Source organism: Magnolia sinica, chromosome 13 (genome assembly GCF_029962835.1).
Source record: "Magnolia sinica isolate HGM2019 chromosome 13, MsV1, whole genome shotgun sequence".
NCBI classification, from domain to species: domain Eukaryota; kingdom Viridiplantae; phylum Streptophyta; class Magnoliopsida; order Magnoliales; family Magnoliaceae; genus Magnolia; species Magnolia sinica.
In genome coordinates this window covers 25,136,209-25,155,536 of record NC_080585.1, presented here as the reverse complement: position 1 = coordinate 25,155,536, position 19,328 = coordinate 25,136,209, and the positions used below count along the sequence as shown (strand labels likewise).

The following is a 19,328-nucleotide window of genomic DNA, read 5'->3' as shown; positions in this document are numbered from 1 at the left end:
CAGCTCTTCATAAACTTAGAGGATTTTAGTTGTAATTTGACATTTTTCCATATATTGTGGGCCTCCTTGAGTTTTATATCGGACTGAATTTTGGGTGGGTGAAGAAAAAGGGGCCGGGTATAATGAATGGAGTGGATTTCAAACAAACAACAAGATGGGTCTCACAAAATTCATGCATTGTACCAGCTTTCTCCCATGCGTGTAATAACAGAAGATTTCCATTTAGTCATTTAGGTATGCAGGTAAAACTTCATTATCCTCTTATTTCTTGGGAAGTGGGCTAGATCTTAATTTCCATAGACTAAGCAAATTGCCGGAGTCGTTCTAAATTACATAAATACTCCTTTATTTGGTTAAATACCCTCTGCGTACCTTTACGCAAAGTTATTTATTTATTTGTTTTTTGCACACAACCCATAAAGGCACTCAAACTCAGGACTTCAGTGTTGAAACGCTGATCGTCCACCTCAAAACCTCATAAAAATTGCATGTAGGTATGAAATTTTAACTAATTTATAATGCCCATGTATAATCTACTCTGCCATAGCACCCAAACTAACATTTAAATAAAGTTATAATATTTTAAAATTTTTAAAATGCATACTCAGCGACATATTGATAAGATTTCAGCTACTAATTCCACTCAATTGTTTATATTTTATTAGAGCAATACCTCATTATCCACCTTCTTTCTTAGGGCCTTTGGCCGGGCAAGCTGGATTGGATTAGATTGTATTAGAAGGGATTGGAAGGAGTAATCCCGGGATTGGCCGGGCGTGTCAAACAAGCACGATGAAATTCTGCTTGGATTGGAGCAATCCAATGGGATTGCCAGCAATCCACTGACATCACCATCATCACCTTGGAATCCACCCAATCCCTCCTAATCCCACCTAATCCCATGATTTTTGCCTGGGACATGTTTGGATGAACAAATTGGAAGGGATTGGCCGGGCGTAATCCCGGGATTGACCAGGCGGGCCAAACATATTTGGTGGTAGATTCCCTGGATTTAGCAATCCCATGGGATTGCCTGCAATCCACTGACACGGCCATCATTGAATGCAATCCACCCTACTACAATCTAATCCCGTGGGATGGGCCTGTCCAAACACGCCCTTAGTAGCTAAACTAGGATAACTTTTTCTACTAGGCAATTATTAGGATTATTTTCACAAACTAAAAGCTATGTCAAAGAAACTTTCAGCTACATTGCCCCATTTTAATCATTAAACTGAAAATCACAATAATCCAATACTCAAGTAAGCAGAATTATAGAAAAAAGATGTTGTTGATGTCTTAAATCTGTCAGTAATAGGGGTTTGTCGATGCCATCAACAGATCATTCAATATCATCAAGCAAATGTCGATGCCATCAATAGATGCTTGTTTCCATTGAAAAAATTTGAAAAATCCATATTGGTTATTGGAACGTTTTGGTGTTGTTACTTGATGCCTTCAATGCCATCGATAAATCCTCAATGAGGTGTCAATGTCATCAAAAGTCCTATCGAACATGTGCACAAAATTACACAAGTTGTTACTTATTCTGGTTGTGATAATATATATATCGGATGTAATCGGAATTACGGTATAGAGGATGTGTATTAGATCTTTCTAATTCGTTCCTGAGGGTTTAAGGTTATAACTAGGGTTTGAAGGAGATTCAAGACTTGTTTGAATCAGTAAGATTATCTCTTACAATTTCTTCTTTCATAGTGTATTATTCATCGCTTTGTGTATGATTATTTTTTCGAATGAATTTTTCCACTTAAAATTCGGATTATTCTTGTTTAAACTTGGTTGTGCGATTGGGTGTACTTTGCTTGATTCGTCTCTATGTGCTTTTGTGGTTCTCAAACAAAAGTTGAGAAGGAAGCCTTATCGTTTGCTATTTTTGGCTTATTGTACTGTTTATGTTCCATCTAATCCCTTTATCCGGTGTGCCTCATCATGATGAAGGAATTAATAAAGGTGTGTTTGGATGACATGAAATTCTATAAAATATCCGTTACAAAGCAATTATTATTTGGGTGATAGACTCACAGGAGTTTCAACACTAGGTCATGGGTTCGAGTACCCACAATTGTGGTGTAAATGTATTGGTGTGTGTGGGGGTGTGAGTGCATGTAGAGCTTGGCATCGAGTCGAGTCGGACCAAGTTAGGGCTGACCCAACTTGACACGATTTTGAGATAGACCTAACCCGAATCGGTACAGAGTTCAGCATGCTTGATCCAATCCGAGTCTAGGTCTGGCCTGGACTAATCTGAACTGAGTATGCCTCAGTCACAGATACCGAGTCGGGTCGAGTCAGCATGGAGTCAGGTCAGGTGCAACGGGTATACGTGGACTAAAATCACAACTCAGAACCTAGGTGCACCTATCGGAATTGCAACCTCTCCATTAGCTACACCGCATCTCGGATATGAAACGTCAAATCTTAGATATTTTTTTAAAAAATATATACAGTCCGGTTTCAAATCGAGTCAGGTTAGTACCGAGTTGGATTTCAGGTCGTGTCGAGTCAAGTTACTAGGTGACTTGAACTCGACTTGGTTTGAGTTTGGATTGGACGAAAGTCTACTTAGTTCGGATCAACTTACCTACTTTGTTCGGGTTGAGTAAGGTCCGAACGAGTCGGACGAGTAGAGTCTGTAGAGTCGAGTCGTCCCGTGCCCAGCTCTATGTTAAAAAAGAAAAAAAAAACAATGATTATTTTGAAATAATGTTTGGAGATGATGGAAATTAGATGGGATTTTCCACTCCACTTGCTCCAGATATGAGAAAAGTCATGTTTCTTGAAGCTTCCTAACGTGACTATCCATCGACCAATGCACCTTGTGTTACTCCAGCACCCTATATTCCATCGACCTCAATCTCCAAAGTTTGCTCCTTCTCATTTCCCTTTCACTCACGTCATTTTTATTGAGCGACATGCAATCTTCTTCACCCATTTTGGTTGATTTTATTAAATAAAGTGATATGTAAGCTTTAAAATGCGGGTGCGATGTTATTTCAGATTTTTGAAATGGATCCTGTCAACCGGAAGAGCACACCAAAAGCAACGGAATGCTTTTTCTTCGCATTTACGTCTGGTACCCCAATACCTAATGCTCTGGTCAAAAGTATTTTATGCTAATTACTCGGCAATCCAAACAGCATCTCTACTTCCATCATGGAATCGTGAATTCCAAACACGCCCTAAAGTCTTTATATTTCAAAACTTTGGGAGCACGCCATGTAAATTTAAAACCGGCAGGTATGAACTTATAAGGTGGCCTGCGTAAGAGCTGAAGAACAAAAGTGTGGCCGTTCAATCCCCCAACTGTTTCGTGTCATGTGGTACATTTGAGTTTTAGGTCTACCTTAGTTTTTGTCCTACGTCAAAAAATGGCCTGAAAAAACTGATGGATGGGGGCAGGTTTCTCAAAAACCATTACAGAAAGCAGCCTTAGCAGCCTGTCCAATTTTTTCCATATAAATCGGAGCCGTGAATGTACGGATCCAGTGGGTTGCGAAGGACATGAAATCGGATTGCGGACTGAGTTACTCAGAACGCTCTTATCGTACTGAGTAAACTCAGTTGGGCCCACCGTGAATGTATGTAGTCCACCCATGCTGTCTATCCATTTTTCCAAATAATTTAAGGGGTTGAACCCAAAATTGAAGCATATCCAAAGATCGAGAGGATCATACCACGGGAAACAGTGGGAATAATGATTTCCACCGTTGAAACCTCGCTAGGCCCCACAGTGATGTTTATCTGTCATCCAACCTGTTTATAAGATCATACAGACATGGATGAATGGAAACCATGAAAATAAGCTTGATCTAAAACTTATGTGGCCCTCAAGAATTTTTCAACGGTAGATGTTCAATCCACACTGTTTCCTATTGTGTGGTCTACTTTAGTGTTAAATATGCTTAATTTTGGACTCAAGGCTAAAATTATCCAATAAAAGGATGGACGGAGTGGATCAAATACATAAATCATAGTGAACCTCGTAGAGTTTACCCAGTACGATAAGCATACTCAGTCACTCATTCGGCAATCCCCTTTCAGGACATATGTACTCCACCGTCCACGTAATGAAGGAAAGGTGGTCAGAAAACGTGCTATTCTTCACGTTCACATTCACGTTCGCGTCCACATTCACATTTAAGATGGGATAAACATATACCGTCGTCAAAGGGGTTAGTAGGGGTCTTTGCCCCAAAGTCATTGTGACGGTAGACCCCACCCTTATGGACTTTCCCCAAAAGTTATAATGACAGTAGACCCCACCCTTACCGTGTGGGGCCCACCTTGATAAATATATATATATTTTTTATATCTACACTTTGCATCCATTTTATAATATCATTTTAGGAAGTGAGGTCAAAACTGAAGCAGATTAAATCTCAGGTGGACAACACCACTGAAAACAATGGTGAATAATCATTAAAAGCTTTTTGTAGGCCACACAAGTTTTGTATCGATCTGATCTTTATATATTCCATTCGTTGGATGCAAAAGAAACATGATGGTGGTAATTATTATGGCCCTAAGAAGTTTTTAGTGGTGAGTGTTCAATCACCACTGTTTCCTTTGGCGTGGTCCACCTGAGATTTGGATCTGCTTAATTTTTGGGAAAATATCCTAAATTGGACTGGAAAAATGGATGGATGGCATGGATATACAACACATCATTAAGGTGGGTCGCACGAATGTTACTGGGGAAACACGTAATCCGCTCGGGTTATTTGATACTCTGTATGATGCCGGCTGTGCATGCACTCATACTTGCGATCGGATTAGGATTCGAGAACCTTCTCTCATAGATTTCCTTCACTCATTGTCAGAAATCTGCTCTTATCTTTGGTGCCTTGCACCTTCCAAAAAAGCAGTTTTTATTCTCATGGGAGAGAGACTCTCCTGTAGCACAGTCCAGCTTATTTTGTGGGCCTACCTTGATGAATGTGTTGTATATCCATGCCACCTATCCGTATTTTAAGTTCATCTTAGGAGGTTATCCCAAAAACTTAAAGCAGATTCAAATCTCCAGTAGACCACACCATCGGGAAAAGTGGTGAATGATTGTTAAAAACTTTTTGTAGTCCACAAAAGTTTTGGATTAAGCTGATCATTGTATTGTCCAATCATCTATATCTGGTTGACCTTATCGGTGGGTTGGATGACAAATAAACATTACGAATTTGCTCACGCGGGCCTTAAAAAGTTTTTTAATGGTGGGTGTTCAATCATGACTTTTTCCTATGGTGTGGTCCACTTAAGAACTCGATCTTCAACTTAAGTTTTAGTTAGACATTCTAAAATGAACTGAAAAAACAAATAGAGGGATAGGATACACAACACATCATCAAGGCCGACCCCACAGTAAGGGTAAAGATGTAGTATGAAAGAACTCTAACTAAACCTTGGTTGGAATGCGGGTTTAAATGGTATGGAATTACATTAGATGTAATTAACACCATTATTATGCAATGATTTCATGTTCAAAAATACTATGCTATATATTTTGACCTTCCAATCCTACATTTAGAATCAAATAAAATTTTCCTTTAAAAGAAAACTTTATTAAGAGGAACTTGTGTTTTGTGACCATAGGATCGTAATCAATGGACCGGATTTCACAAATGATGTCAGTTACCTGTGTACATATGCAACTCTAATGTATTGTGTAAAGGGTGGATGTGCATGGACAAACATGTGCATGCAATGTGGGGCCATAGATGCGGCTTATTTCAAAATCTACCAAATATCCTATAGTAAGTACAGTTGAGACCGGATGACATGATACCTGTCCTTCCCGTTGTTTCCAAGCAGGATGGAATCTGCATGGGACCAAATGCATTTCCATACTAAATTCAAAGTCCTTGGCCCAAAATTCTAGAGGAATTTTACAAAAATAAAATAAAAAAAAAAAATCTAATTAATATATAATTTACATTGTAATACATTCAAAAAGTTATTTGATTGCTTGATATGATTATCATTTCAGTGCCTTTAGCGAATGGGTTGTTTACTTGGTTGGTGGCATCCTAATATTTAGGAAAAATCCACCTTGGCTAGCAGGTGGTGTGTCACCTCATGTTAGGCTAAGGACCCAAAAATCATGCGGTAATTCACGCGGATCACATGATTTGTAGGCCACATGATTTGAAAAAGTGTATAGGGTAATGATCGCCCTTTAAAATGTTTTCCTTAGTATGGTTCACATGAATCACTTGTGTACTTTTTGGTCCACCAGCCTAAATTTTGGTGTGGCATATAATGGTTGAAGTAGATTTCATATAATAATCACAATAGGCCCGGTAAAAGACAAGGGTGAACGTATAATAGGCCCTAAATTTTGATGTGGCATATAATGGTTGAAGTGCATTTCATATAATATTCACAATAGGCCTGGTAAAAGACAAGGGTGAATGTATCTCTCCCAATTTTTTTCTTTGGTGTGGCCGGTCTGAATTACTAGTTGCCCTAATTTATTTGCTCAGGACCTAAAATGAGATTCCACGTCTAATGTTTAGAGCGGATTTTGCATTCACATCAAAATGGGCCCCACAAAAAATAAGTCATTGTGTCCCTCTCTCTATCTGTATAAAGAGATTATTTGCAAAAAAGAAAAAGAAAAAGGAATAATATTCTTGGAGTGATGAACCAGGTGGTCAGGGTGAATTTTATATAGACATCATGGTGGGAGTCACCCAAGCTGCCACCCATTTGCTCATACTGGGTGGTTCGAAGGTAGTGGAATGATGCTGATATCCATTATGAGGTAGCTTTTTGAAAACTAATTTTTAAAATAGGTAGCAAAATGTAAATTCCATATTAATTAGATTGTTTTTGTTTTTATTTTTATTATTTATTTATTTATTTTTATAAATTTCCCTTCTAAAAGTCTTAAAATCAAACAATTCTACCCTTGATCCGTGGGACACTTGTTAAAATAGGATCATCAGATATATTTCATTTTCAACCATCTAAAAAGATTTTTACCAATCAGATAGTCATATGATCGAATGAGATTGTTTCATACTACATCCAAAATGTGCCCATACACTGTTAAATTGGCCAATTTGCGACGTACTTTTGCGACGGACTTTGTCCGTCGCTAAAATCTCTTGGTTTAACGACGAATTTAATTCGTCGCTAATAGAAAAAGTCCGTCACTAACCCCGTGTCTGTCGAAAATCTGTACGTCGGTGAATTTAGCGACGGACCAAAATCCGTCGCTAAAATCTGATTTACGACGGATTTTTGTCCGTCGTTAATAGGTGACGGACTAAATCCGTCGCACAATTCACTTTTGTGACCGCTCAAAATTCCCGCCCGAAACACCAAATAGCGCACTTTTCAGCTGCTTTTGCGACGAATCATGGTCCGTCGTAAAAGGGCTTTTGCCTTAACATTAATATTTTCCATTTTTTTAAGAATATGGTGGAAAATTAAGTTTTTTTTAGTCTAATAATTGTTTTTTAATAGAATTTCGGTGGTTTAGTTGTACATATTTGTGTCTAAGATTATTTTTTAACAATTGATTGAATGCAAAAATAAAATTTATTTTGTTTTTATATCAAATGAGTGGAATTTTTATTTTTATTTTTTAATTTAAAATTAATATTTAAATGGTTTGTAATATCACATGAAAAAGAATATTGAGAAGTTAAAAAAATTTAACAATGTTTGAGAAAATAATTAGATTTTGAAAAAATAAAAATCGTAATTTAATAAAAATCTATTTTGTGGGAATAAAAAAGAATTTTGAATAAAATTGATAAATTTGAAAAAAAAAAAAAGCATTTGATTTTGAGAAGAAATAATATCCTGAAAAAGAAAATTAAAAATATTTTTAAAAATGTGAAAATTTTCACAATGTTGAAAAATGAAAATATTTTAAAAAAGAAAATGAGAGTTTGAAATTTGAAAATTAAAATAAAATTTCATATGTAAAAAATATGAAATTTTATTTTATTTTCACTCAAAATAAAATTTGAGTCAAAAATAAAATAAAATAATATTAAAAAATCGATACTTTATCAAAAAACAAACAATTTGAAACGAAAAATAAATAAGTTGAATAATTTTGTGATTTTGAAAAATAATTAAAAATGTTCAAAATTCGAAATTAAAAGAAAAGGTTATTTATAAAAACACTAAGATTTTGAAAAAATATATATATTTTTAAAAAAATTCAAAAGTTGAAAACAACGTGATGCTTTTGAAGAAAAAAAAATCGGCATTTTGGAATTTTTGGAAAAAAAAAAAATTATTTTGAAAATAAAAATTCAAAATTTGTATTTTGATTTATTTTTTGAAATATTTTATAATAAAAATGATATTTTGTTAAAAGTTTTCAAAGAAAAATTAAGAATAAAAAATATACATTTTGAAAAAAAAAATGTTATTTTTAAATGGAAATTGAAATTTATTTGTGAAAAAAAAAAAAATTTATTAGGCACATCCACTAATTGAACATTTAACTGTTTTTGGATAATCGAATTAGTCCAGATTAAAGAGTAAATAACTTCATATGTTTAAATCAAATTTCACTTAAATTGTTGATTAATCTTGTATGCCCAATATCTTTCTCACATGTAGTTAGCCTGATTGGGGCGAGTAACTAGTTAGATTGAGGGTATTAATTAGTAAAATAGAGTGAATGGGCTAGATATGTAAAATGGGCAAAATATTGTTGTCAAAATTGTGACCCAACTTATTAACCTTGCGAGAACCTAAAAATTGATGTTAATAAGTTTTGTGGGCCCCATCATGATGTGTGTCTAACATCAACACCGTGCATTTAATGTCTCCTTTAGGTTATGAGATATCTCAAAAATCATCCGTAAACGAAACTCAGGTGGGCCATACCATCTAAAACCATGTCAAGACATCTTAAAAAATATAAAAGCACTTAGTGGGGCCCACATGAGTTTTGGATGAGTCTAAAACTTGGTTTGACCCCTCATCAAAGTGGGACACACATAATGAGTGGGTTGGATATGTGAATCACATTTAGGCAGGCCCAATATATGATTATGAATGTTTTAAGGAAACTCCTCTCCACTATATTATGTGGTGTGGCCCACCTAAGTCATGGATTAACTTTATTTTTTAAGCTCTTGGCCCACCCAAGTCATGGATTGACTTTCTCCATATTGTTCAACACTTTTATCGGATCATTTTAAGATATTAACTAAAAAATGGGGCAGGTCCAAGGCTTAAGTGGACTACAAAGTGGGGATTGAATGTCCGCCATTAAAAATAACATTCACAGAAGTTTTGGATCAAGCTGATGTTTGTGTTTTCTCTTCATTAATATCTTTTTGATATTCTGAATATATATATAGTTTTTATATTATATGAGTGATTTTTTTTTTTGTTTTTTATAATTAAAAAGTAATATATCTAAATGATTTGTAATATCACATGAAAAAGAATATTGAGAAGTTGAAAATTTTTAACAATGTTTGAGAAAAATTTTGAAAACAAAATGATGCTTTTGATGACAAAAATCGGCATTTTGAAATTATTGAGAAAATTTTACCGAAAATTCGGAATCAACCCACCTCGTTCATCCATTTTTCGAGATCATTTTTAAAAAAAATTCAAAAAATGAATCATATCGAAAGATTAAATGGACCACACTACAAATAAGGGGAACAGATTGGCTACTCGCCCTGACACCATCCAATGACTGGTGGTTGGTGCTTTGCGGGCCCCACCATGATGTATGTGTTTAATCTATGCCGTCCATCGATTTTTAAAGATCATCTTATGGCATGAGACAAAAAATGAGGCATATCCTAATATGAAATAGACCACATTATAGGAAACAATGTTAAATGAGTGTCAACCGTTTAAAACATTTTGGGGGCCATAAAAGTTTTGGATCGAAATGATTTTTGTTTTTCCCCTTCATCTAGGCCCGTATGACCTAATAAACAGACTGGATGTCAAATAAACAGTACAATTGACCTTACGACAATTTTAAAAATGGATAACCAATCACTATTGTTTTCATGTGGTGTAGTCCACCAGGTCTTTGAATATGTTTCATTTTTGGGCTCATATCCTACGATGAGTTGGCAAAACAAATGGATCATATGGATATACAATATATAAATCAAAGTGAACCCACATCTACCCCATTAATCAGATGTACCATTCCTTGGTGGGCCTAAGGCTTAAAAATCAAGTCAATCTGTGACTTTTTTGGGCCACACCACGTACAAAAGTTGAGAGGGGTTACCCTCCATTAAAATATTCATAATCATTTATTAGGCCCACCGAGATGGGGTTCACAAATCTAGCCCATCCATCATGTGTGTCCCACTTGGATGAGGAGTCAGAACAAGTTTCATATGCATAAAAATTTCAGGTGGGCCCCACCAAGTGCTTTTATATGTTTTAGGCATTTCTTCACATGATTTTAGATGGTATGGCCCACCCAAGTTCCGTATATGGCTGACTTTTGGGATATCCCATAATTTAAAGGGGCTCCATCAAGTGCACGGTGTTGATGTTTGACACATGTCATGGTGGGGCCCACACAGCTTGAACTTTGTGTTTAATCCATGCCGTCCCCATGAGGTCAAGCTGTGTGGGCCCCACCATGACATGTGCCAAACATCAACACCATGCATTTGATGGGTCCCCTTTAAATTATGGGATATCCCAAAAATCCGCTGTATATGGAACTCCTGTGGGCCATACCATCTGAAATCATGTGAAGACATGCTTAAAACATATAAAAGCACTTGGTGGGCCCCACCTGAAATTTGGATGCATCTGAAACTTGGTATGACCCCTCATCCAAGTGGCACACACATAATGGGTGGGCTGGATTTGTGGATCACATCTCGGTGGGCCCAAAAAATAATTATGAATGTTTTAATGGAGGGTAACCCCTCTCAACTTTTGTATGTGGTGTGGCTCATACAAGTCATAGATTGATTTTATTTTTAATCCCTGGGCCCACCATGGGATGGTGCATCTGACTGATGGGGTAGATGTTTGACACGCACCATGGTGGGGCCCACAGAGCCATAACAGACCCCGGCCTAAATTTGGGCGCGCGCTCGAAAACAGAGCAGCGCCCAAAAAACCCCCAAATCCCAAATCTGCTCTCTCTCTCTCTCTCATTACATCTCCCTACAACAATGAACAATGATTCTCGAGCCTTTCATCCAATCAATCTTTTGACGATCGGAGTTTGCAAGCTTAGAGTAGTTGGCGCTATGATCTGGTCCTTATTTTGAGGGATTTTTCAGTTTTTGTGGTTTTTCTGAGGTCAGAAGTGGTTTTTGGAGCTGGATTTAAGGTTTTTGTTGTGAACAGTATAGAGAGGGTTTTAGGGACTTGGAGATCTAATTCTCGTCTGGTTGATTTGATTTTGGTAGGAATCGTCGTGGAGATTCTGGTGTCAGTGAGCGGTTAGGATTATGCTGCAACAAGGAGGATCGGTTTAGGTATTTTTGTAATTTATTGGGAATTTTTGTGTTGTAGCTAGTGCACCCTTTCATTTACTTCTCTATGTATTTCATATTTCTCCATAAGGGGGTTGATTGTTGGAGTTAGAACCCCCTCAGTTTGGGAACACTCATCATTTGTTTCTTTGAGTTTTTAGGACATTACCAACAAGCACCCGGAAAGATTTTTTGGTGGTTGTACTTTCAAATGCATCGTAACTTTCTTGGTCCATGTAATTTTCAAGAAGAAAATTGGGTGCATGCACCTGGTAGGGTCTTTTCTTCAGTAACTTCTTTAACCATACTACTAATGATGGGAAGATTCAGACACTTGGTTTTGTTGTTTCTTGTTGAGCAGCATTGAAAAAATCAGAGGAAATACATGCATAAATATATCAGAATTTCATTAAATTTTCATTGAAAGATAACCATTTTTAGGTTGTGTATGGTGCAACTCATTGTATCTATAAAAGAATCGTATATATTAACAATATTTAAAAAATATATAGTTCATTTGGATTGTGCCCAAGAGAATCAAGTTGGAAGTGTGTTGTTCAGTCAAATAGGAAATGTCAAAAACTAATAATTTTTAGTAGTGTTTGTAATGAGGAAGAAGCCCTTCAACTCTAATTGAAGTGGAAGTATGGAGTGACCCTTCTGGACAGATTGGATACCTTTTATACATAATGGTGGTATCCACATGGGAGCAAAAACCGAACGCCTCAAGATGAGGGTATTGTTGTGTTATTTTTCTGTGAAAGAAATATCACATCCTGTGACGTAAGGGACCAATGCAATGGATAGTTCTTCGTTATTTCACATTACTGGGAAACATTAATAACTTTCATCTTCTCCACTTGAAACAATGGTTGTAATTCAATTCACTTGTGCTTCTAAAAACTGCCTAATTAATGGTTTTGGAATTTGTTTTTGGGCATCTGAGTTTCTTCCATGAAATTGTTGCTTCTACAAATCTAATCACTCAAAGAATGTTGCACACTCCAGTTTTACTCATGATACGAGTGTTACACAATCATCTCCAAGAAAACGAGCTTGTTTTGTTCCCTGTTGTACTGATTTCACCTTCCTTGGATGATGATAGGTTTTCTATATGCATCAGCATCAGCATAACAATAATATATGTTTCAACACTATCACATAGTCATATATAGCACCATGTCGGATTTTCCAACAGTGACAGGTTTAATTGTCTGGTACAGTCACATATTTTTGTGCCTATGTTACTTTGAAGATGACTCCTTTCTAGTATTATCTTAAATGAACCCATTCGTTTTCATCACAAGTATATATAAATACTTCTAACGTTGATGACTATCTTGTGGAATCAATAATTAGACTAGCCACAGACTCCAATGCAAGAGAAGTTTATTACAGGTACTCAATTAGAACCAAGCATCATTTCATCCAATCCCCAATCAGAATTTCTGATTTTTCTTGGAAAATGTATTTTAACTTTAACAGTTGCCAGCTTATGTTGGAAAATGTTCTGTTTGAATTTTGAAATTTGATTTGGATACTACAATGGATGGCTCCATCTTACATGTGATTATATGGTAGGATGTTATTTTTCCACCTTATACACAGTTTCTAAGTCATTTTCTATATATCGGTATTTTGATTAAATAAATGAAGTTTGAAATTGTGTTGATTGGTGGCTCTCTCTATAATAATCTTATATTTTAGAATGGTATTTGGTGCTCTGCTGATATCTGTTGAAGAAGACAGATTTTGCAATTTCTTATTTGGTAGAACTGATTGTTTGAATATCTTGTTTCCATACCAAGATTTCTCATTTTTCTGTTCTCCATTGTTTTTTTGTGATTTTCACTTTGTGCCTTCTTCTTTGAATTCTTTTATAATGGTTAGCATGTTGGCAAATAGTTCTTTGTGGCATTGGCAATGGAATTCAGCTCAGTTCTAGATATAAGGCAGCTCAATTCTAGATATAAGGCATTATATTGAATGGACAGTCAAATCTTGGTGTAAATATTTTTATAAGTTGATTTTTTCTTTCCTTTTTTTTTTTTTTTTTCCTTTCTTAGTGGCATTGGCAATGGAATTCTGCAGCATGGGATTTTGAACAACAGAAGGCAGAAGGCAGGTCTTGACTAAGGTGAGTACTGCAGTTTTATCCTTGACAAGTTTTTTCTCAACACCACTTGACAGTTTCGTCCTCTTGAGTACTTGTCATTGCCTCTAGTGACTATTGTAGAAGTAAAGAAAAGGTGTTCACCTAAAAAAAATGGTTCTTATTAACCAATTTTATAAGACAAATATTGACTCGGCTAAGTTTTCATGGCATGGTGGATTGGCCAAGTCAATGCAAAACTTGGCCGATTTTTTGTATAGGACTGATGCATAGTATGAATCAGCGGATTGGTTGCAGGTTTACATATTTGGGGCTAGTGCTTTTTCAGGATGAGGAGTGGCTCGAGCTGTTAGTGAGTTTGTAGTTGGCAATCCGGTCAAGTGAGATCTTACACATTTGATTCCATGTTAGCATTATGTTGCTGGTTCTATTTTATATTTGAATGTTGTTTATTTGTTTATCTCTCTCTCTCTCTCCCATATATATATATATATATATATATATATATATATATATATATATATATATATATATATAAAAGCTGATAAAATAGACAAGACAGATTGTTATATGGGTGTCCCTTAACATATGGTGGAAGTGTCTTCTTACAGAGAAATTAGTGTTGAGGACCACCATCTATGTGATCTAAGATTCCCAACCAAAGGGATTACATGAACATCTCTCTGATTGATTGTTGGGGTCACAACATGACAACCTCTCATGCATTTGGAGGCAAGATCATGTCCATAACATCTGGCTCTGATTTCAGCTGTGGCCTATTTGCTGAGAACAGGAATGCTTTTTGTTGGGGGTGATGAAACTATGAGTGGGGTTTTGAGCTTGATTCCTAGACATGCAAGGTTTCAGATGATTTCAGCTAGTGAGTTTCTGTTCCTGCCCCTTTTTGTTTTTAATTTACAGGATGTTTCATCATTTCTTGAATTGCATTCTTGTCTTCTTTTTTTCTTGGAATGTTTTGAATTTCTTGAAAGTTGAAAATATTTGTTTCATCATTTCTTGTTTTTATTGTCTAAAACTAGGAGTGTCTTCCATAATAGCATGTCTAAAAGTTCAATGATGTATGTTCCAGATGGAGATGCTGGACTTGCTTCATATTCGAATCAGCTAGTATCCAGTTTCAAATTTTCTCTTATTTAATCTCTCTTTTTTCAAATAATAAAATTTCAGAATAACAGCCCAAGGTATTAGATAATGCCTCGTTGAATAGAGTGCCATGAGGTTTCAGTTTGTACAAGTGGGTCATAGGGTTCAGGAATGTAGACTGTTGATATGATTGGACAGCACTCTAGATGGCCTTGTGCCAAAATCTCATGTATCCAAAACTCTAAATAATTGTCTTCAGCCTTCTTTTTTTAATTTTTTAAATGTGGTTGTATATTCCTTAAAGTTGCTGCAATTTTCCAGTTGTATTAAAGCTATGATAGGTGGATCCTTGTAGAAACAGGAGTGCAAGATCCTTGAACAAGGAAAATGATAAGGGATCCACCTTTCCTTTTCCCAATATTTGAAATCCATGCTTGGGGTATTTTTGCACCTTTTAATACAAGTTGGTTTTACAAACTCACGCATCTGATGGACAGGTTGGATTTCCTGCATACATCATGTGGGCCTCATATCTCCCTGGCACTACCATAACTTTACCGTTGTACCGGTGTCACTGGAGCGCACTTCTGTTTTTAACAGTGCATGGTTCCGATCGTGTGGCTCACCATGCCGATCTAGCATGGTGGGGCCTATCTATAATGTGGAGCTGTTTGTGGGCTTAGCGGAAGTATGTGTCCAATCTAGCATGGTGGGTCTAAAATAGTAACCTGTTGATTTACAGGAATCGTCAGGATCCATTGGAAACATGTTCTCCTATCTACAGCAAAAAGTAATATTAATGATGGGAAGGCAGCCAATGCAAGGTTGTTGAGGAGGCAATCACTGACCGGTGGATTGGACAGATCTCGAAGATCTTCCCTAGGTGGGAAGTCAACTGATTCCTGTGAGTTATGTGAATTCCTATAACAAATTAAAACTGCTGATAGCCATGTTTTTCTTAGTATCCATTCATGCTTTCATCTTATTTTGCTAATTCCCACACGTACCAATGATTCCCACACATCAAGAACATCCAGGCTGCCTTCAGATGGACAAATGAGCAGCTACAATCTTATCATTTGCTGCACATCCACACGTGCCTGCATTGGCCATGTATGGAATTAGCAAAACAAGTCTGTCATATACGACGTTTGCTGTTATCCCAGGCTGGTAACTCAGCCCACAAACTCGACATAGGATGATTTTTGGGGCACCTCCTGTCCATTGTTGGATCCCCATTTGAACGAGTTGGATCCTCCTCCCAATCCATTTGAACGAGTTAGATCCTCCACCCCTCCACAGGATAGGCATTGTGTGTGTGTGTGATGATCAATCACACTAACATTCTATGCATGCACAAGGAAAATGATAAGGGATCCACCTTTCCTTTTCCCAACATTTGAAATCCATGCTTGGGGTATTTTTGCACCTTTTAATACAAGTTGGTTTTACAAACTCAAGTACTTCCATTTACACTTGTCCTTTTGGTGATGCTATTAATAAAGATAAACTATTGCAAATGGTGAGATTTGGTGCTGAGATGGTTTTCAGTTTGAGGATTGCACTATGAGAAAATACATGTTGATTTCCCTAATTTTGATATTTGAAGATGGGCACTATGAGTTGCTGCTAATGTATTTAATTCTTTCACAAGTTTTGTTTACTGTTTTGTGTGTCTATCATCTGTTTGCTTTATTTTCTTTTACAGAGTTTAGAAATCATATCATGACCTTATAATTGGTGGTAAAGAGTCTTCAATTTATAAGGACTCTTCACGTGGTAAGATGGCCAAGATTCTTCAATTGATAATCTCTCCATCTCACGTAATCTAGCATAATTGTAATCTAAAATTTAAAATGGCAAAAGATATTGTATATAGTTGTAAGGATTGTAATCATTCTCTTTATATAGATTAAGAAAATCTCTCTAAAAAGTACCTCTTAGAGAGTTATGAAAGTTGTTTGGTTGGGTCCTATTTTCTCTTTATATCCATGTTAGTATGACCTTATGAACAGATTATATGACAAATAAACATCATGTGGGCCTTGGAAAGGTTTTGGCTTTCAACTGTTGAAGTCTGTTAGAACCATTATTTCATTTGGTGTGATCCACTTGAGCTTTAGATCTCTCTCTCTCTCTCTCTCTTTTCTTATGCACTGAAATGAGCTGGCGGTACAAAATGGATGGCATGGATATGACATATCACTGTGGGCTCTACAATTTTTATTAGTATAGAAATCCATGAATTCTCTATTTTAGAGGGAAGGATTCACATAGTTTTGGAGGCAAAAATTCTTACATCAAGCAAACAATGGTAAGAAACAAAGATGGTCCATTTATATGTATATGCAATGTAATTGAAAAAAATAAACAGCTCTTTAGTACCTTATTTCAAATTCATTCAAATATGTTATTAACAAAATTTGCCATTGAAAAAATAATAATAATAAAATCAGATATTCATATGCATTCCAACACAAATTAGAGGTTCACTAGATTTCAAACTGATTTCCACTCGAATTAATTCAAACCTCTAAATGAATGATGAACATTTGCCTGTGTCCATTAAATTAGAAGTTTGAAGGTTCAATAGCATTGTAGTTTCTTATTTCCTTTTTCTTTGTCGGGGCAGTACTAAGATTTACAAAGCACATCAACCAAGGATTCAAAACCTATGTCATGTCTACATATTCAAATAGGTTTTTGTTTTTCTTCTTTTTCTTTTCCTTGCACATACCTCACATGTACCCATACACTCAAACCACAGTAGTGTGTACCCTGCACTCACACGAGTGTGAGATTTCACCACAATGGGTACTCGTGTTGAAACTGCGGTGAGTCTACCACTAAGGCATGAGTAAGAACACGATGTTAAAGAGGTTTAGAAATAAATTGATATTTTTGTTTTATTTCATCTAGGTCCACATGACCTTATGAATAAGTTGGATGGCAAATAAACATTACGATGGGCCTTACAAAAGTTTTAATGGTGATATTTTTGTTTTTCTTTCATTTACAAAAACCTTATAAAGAGGTTGCATGGCAAATAAACATCGATGGGCCTTAGGAAAGTTTCAACAATGTACCTGCTTGGGCCTTGAACTTGCCCCTTTTGGGCTTATATCTTAACATGATATGGAAAAATGGATGGACGGTGTGGATAAGCCTATACACGGTGATGGTCCCTTCAAGCTCTGGCTTGTGCCGTGCTTACGACAAGCAAGGGCAATACCCAAGCACCCAAATTCTAATATTTTATTTTGTTAATTGGTTTCAGTTGATTAAACTATTCACTTTTCATGGATTTGAGCTGGTTATTTGTAATACATGAAGGGTTGACTAAACTAGGCTTTTCTTGGATTGAATCTGGTTGTTTGTAATATATGCAGGAAGGGCTCAAAAGAAGGTTGAACAAGAGAAGATACTAAGTAGCCAATTCAAGGCAAGGCATAGCCATCAGTTGAAGTTCTGGGTAATTTCTTTTGTATGGGTCTTAGTTTAGGGGGGAAAGTGTTTAGTTAGGAGGGAAAGTTAATTTTTGGAGTGGGCCACTTGGGTCATTTCCTCTTTTATTGAATTGAGTTGTTACCAATTTTGTGAATAGGATTCTTATCAAACAATAGTGTGAATTATTTTTTGAATGACTATCAAGTGCAAGATTAAAAAACTAAAAATAATAATTTATTGGTAAATTTTTTAACAGATATTTTAGCGACGGACCAAATCCGTCGCTCATTTCTGAACATTTAAATCAATGACGGATTCGAGGTCCGTCGCTTACTGATATTAGCGACGGATATTATTCGTCGCTAATTTCTGACCGTTACAACTCGACGGGTTTAGGTCCGTCGCTTACTGATATTAGTGACGGACCTTATCCGTCGCTAATGTTTTTAGTGACAACTACTTTTCGAATATTTCGACGGATTTTTTATTTTTTACGATGGATATTATCATCGCTATGGTACGACGGACCTTATCCGTCGGGGACAAAGCGACCCAGTAAACAGCGACGGACCACACGACAGATGAAGTTCATCGTTTATTTGGTTTTACGACGGATTTGGTCCGTCGCAAATCAGCGATTTTGGCGTAGTGATAATTTGGATGGTGTAATTTAAATTGATCATATTCTAAGTACATAATTTTTGTGTAACTTCAAAGTGCCGGTTTATAATCATCACATTCTGTTAGAGTATCAAAGTTTTTTCTCCTCGTCGGGTGGGGACAAGTTTTGACATATTGCCCTTTTCAATGTAATTTGATTGTGTACCATCGATGATGAAGCTATGCTATATTCATTATTTATTCAAGGGTAGTAATTACATGTATGGTGTGAATAGTTACACTACTGGTTGTTTGGCTAAAAATTGATTGTGTTTGTGCGTGCAACCATGCCAAAGTTGAATGCGCGGCTTGATTCAAACTGAACTCTTTTTGACCCCATGTGTAGATATAGACCGATTAAGAACAAATTTGTGAAGATCGGTTGACTATCCCACCATCGATCTTATGAGATTAAGCGATTTGCATCGTCCTTCAAATGGATTCTTTTTCTTACCTTTTTAGTCGAAAAGATTTCAACATGCGCATGATTGCAACCATAATTCAATTCTAAATAATGAGAAAGAAGATACAAA

The 19,328-nt window shown here is 36.2% G+C and overlaps 1 long non-coding RNA gene across 1 annotated transcript; it reads left to right on the top strand.

Annotated features, from left to right (window-relative positions):
- Positions 1-11,366: 11,366 nt before the first annotated feature.
- LOC131224068 (uncharacterized) lies at positions 11,367-14,033 on the top strand. The gene is made up of 3 exons (XR_009160817.1): positions 11,367-11,474; positions 13,563-13,608; positions 13,882-14,033. It is a non-coding gene; the product is annotated as an uncharacterized LOC131224068 (long non-coding RNA).
- Positions 14,034-19,328: the final 5,295 nt, after the last annotated feature.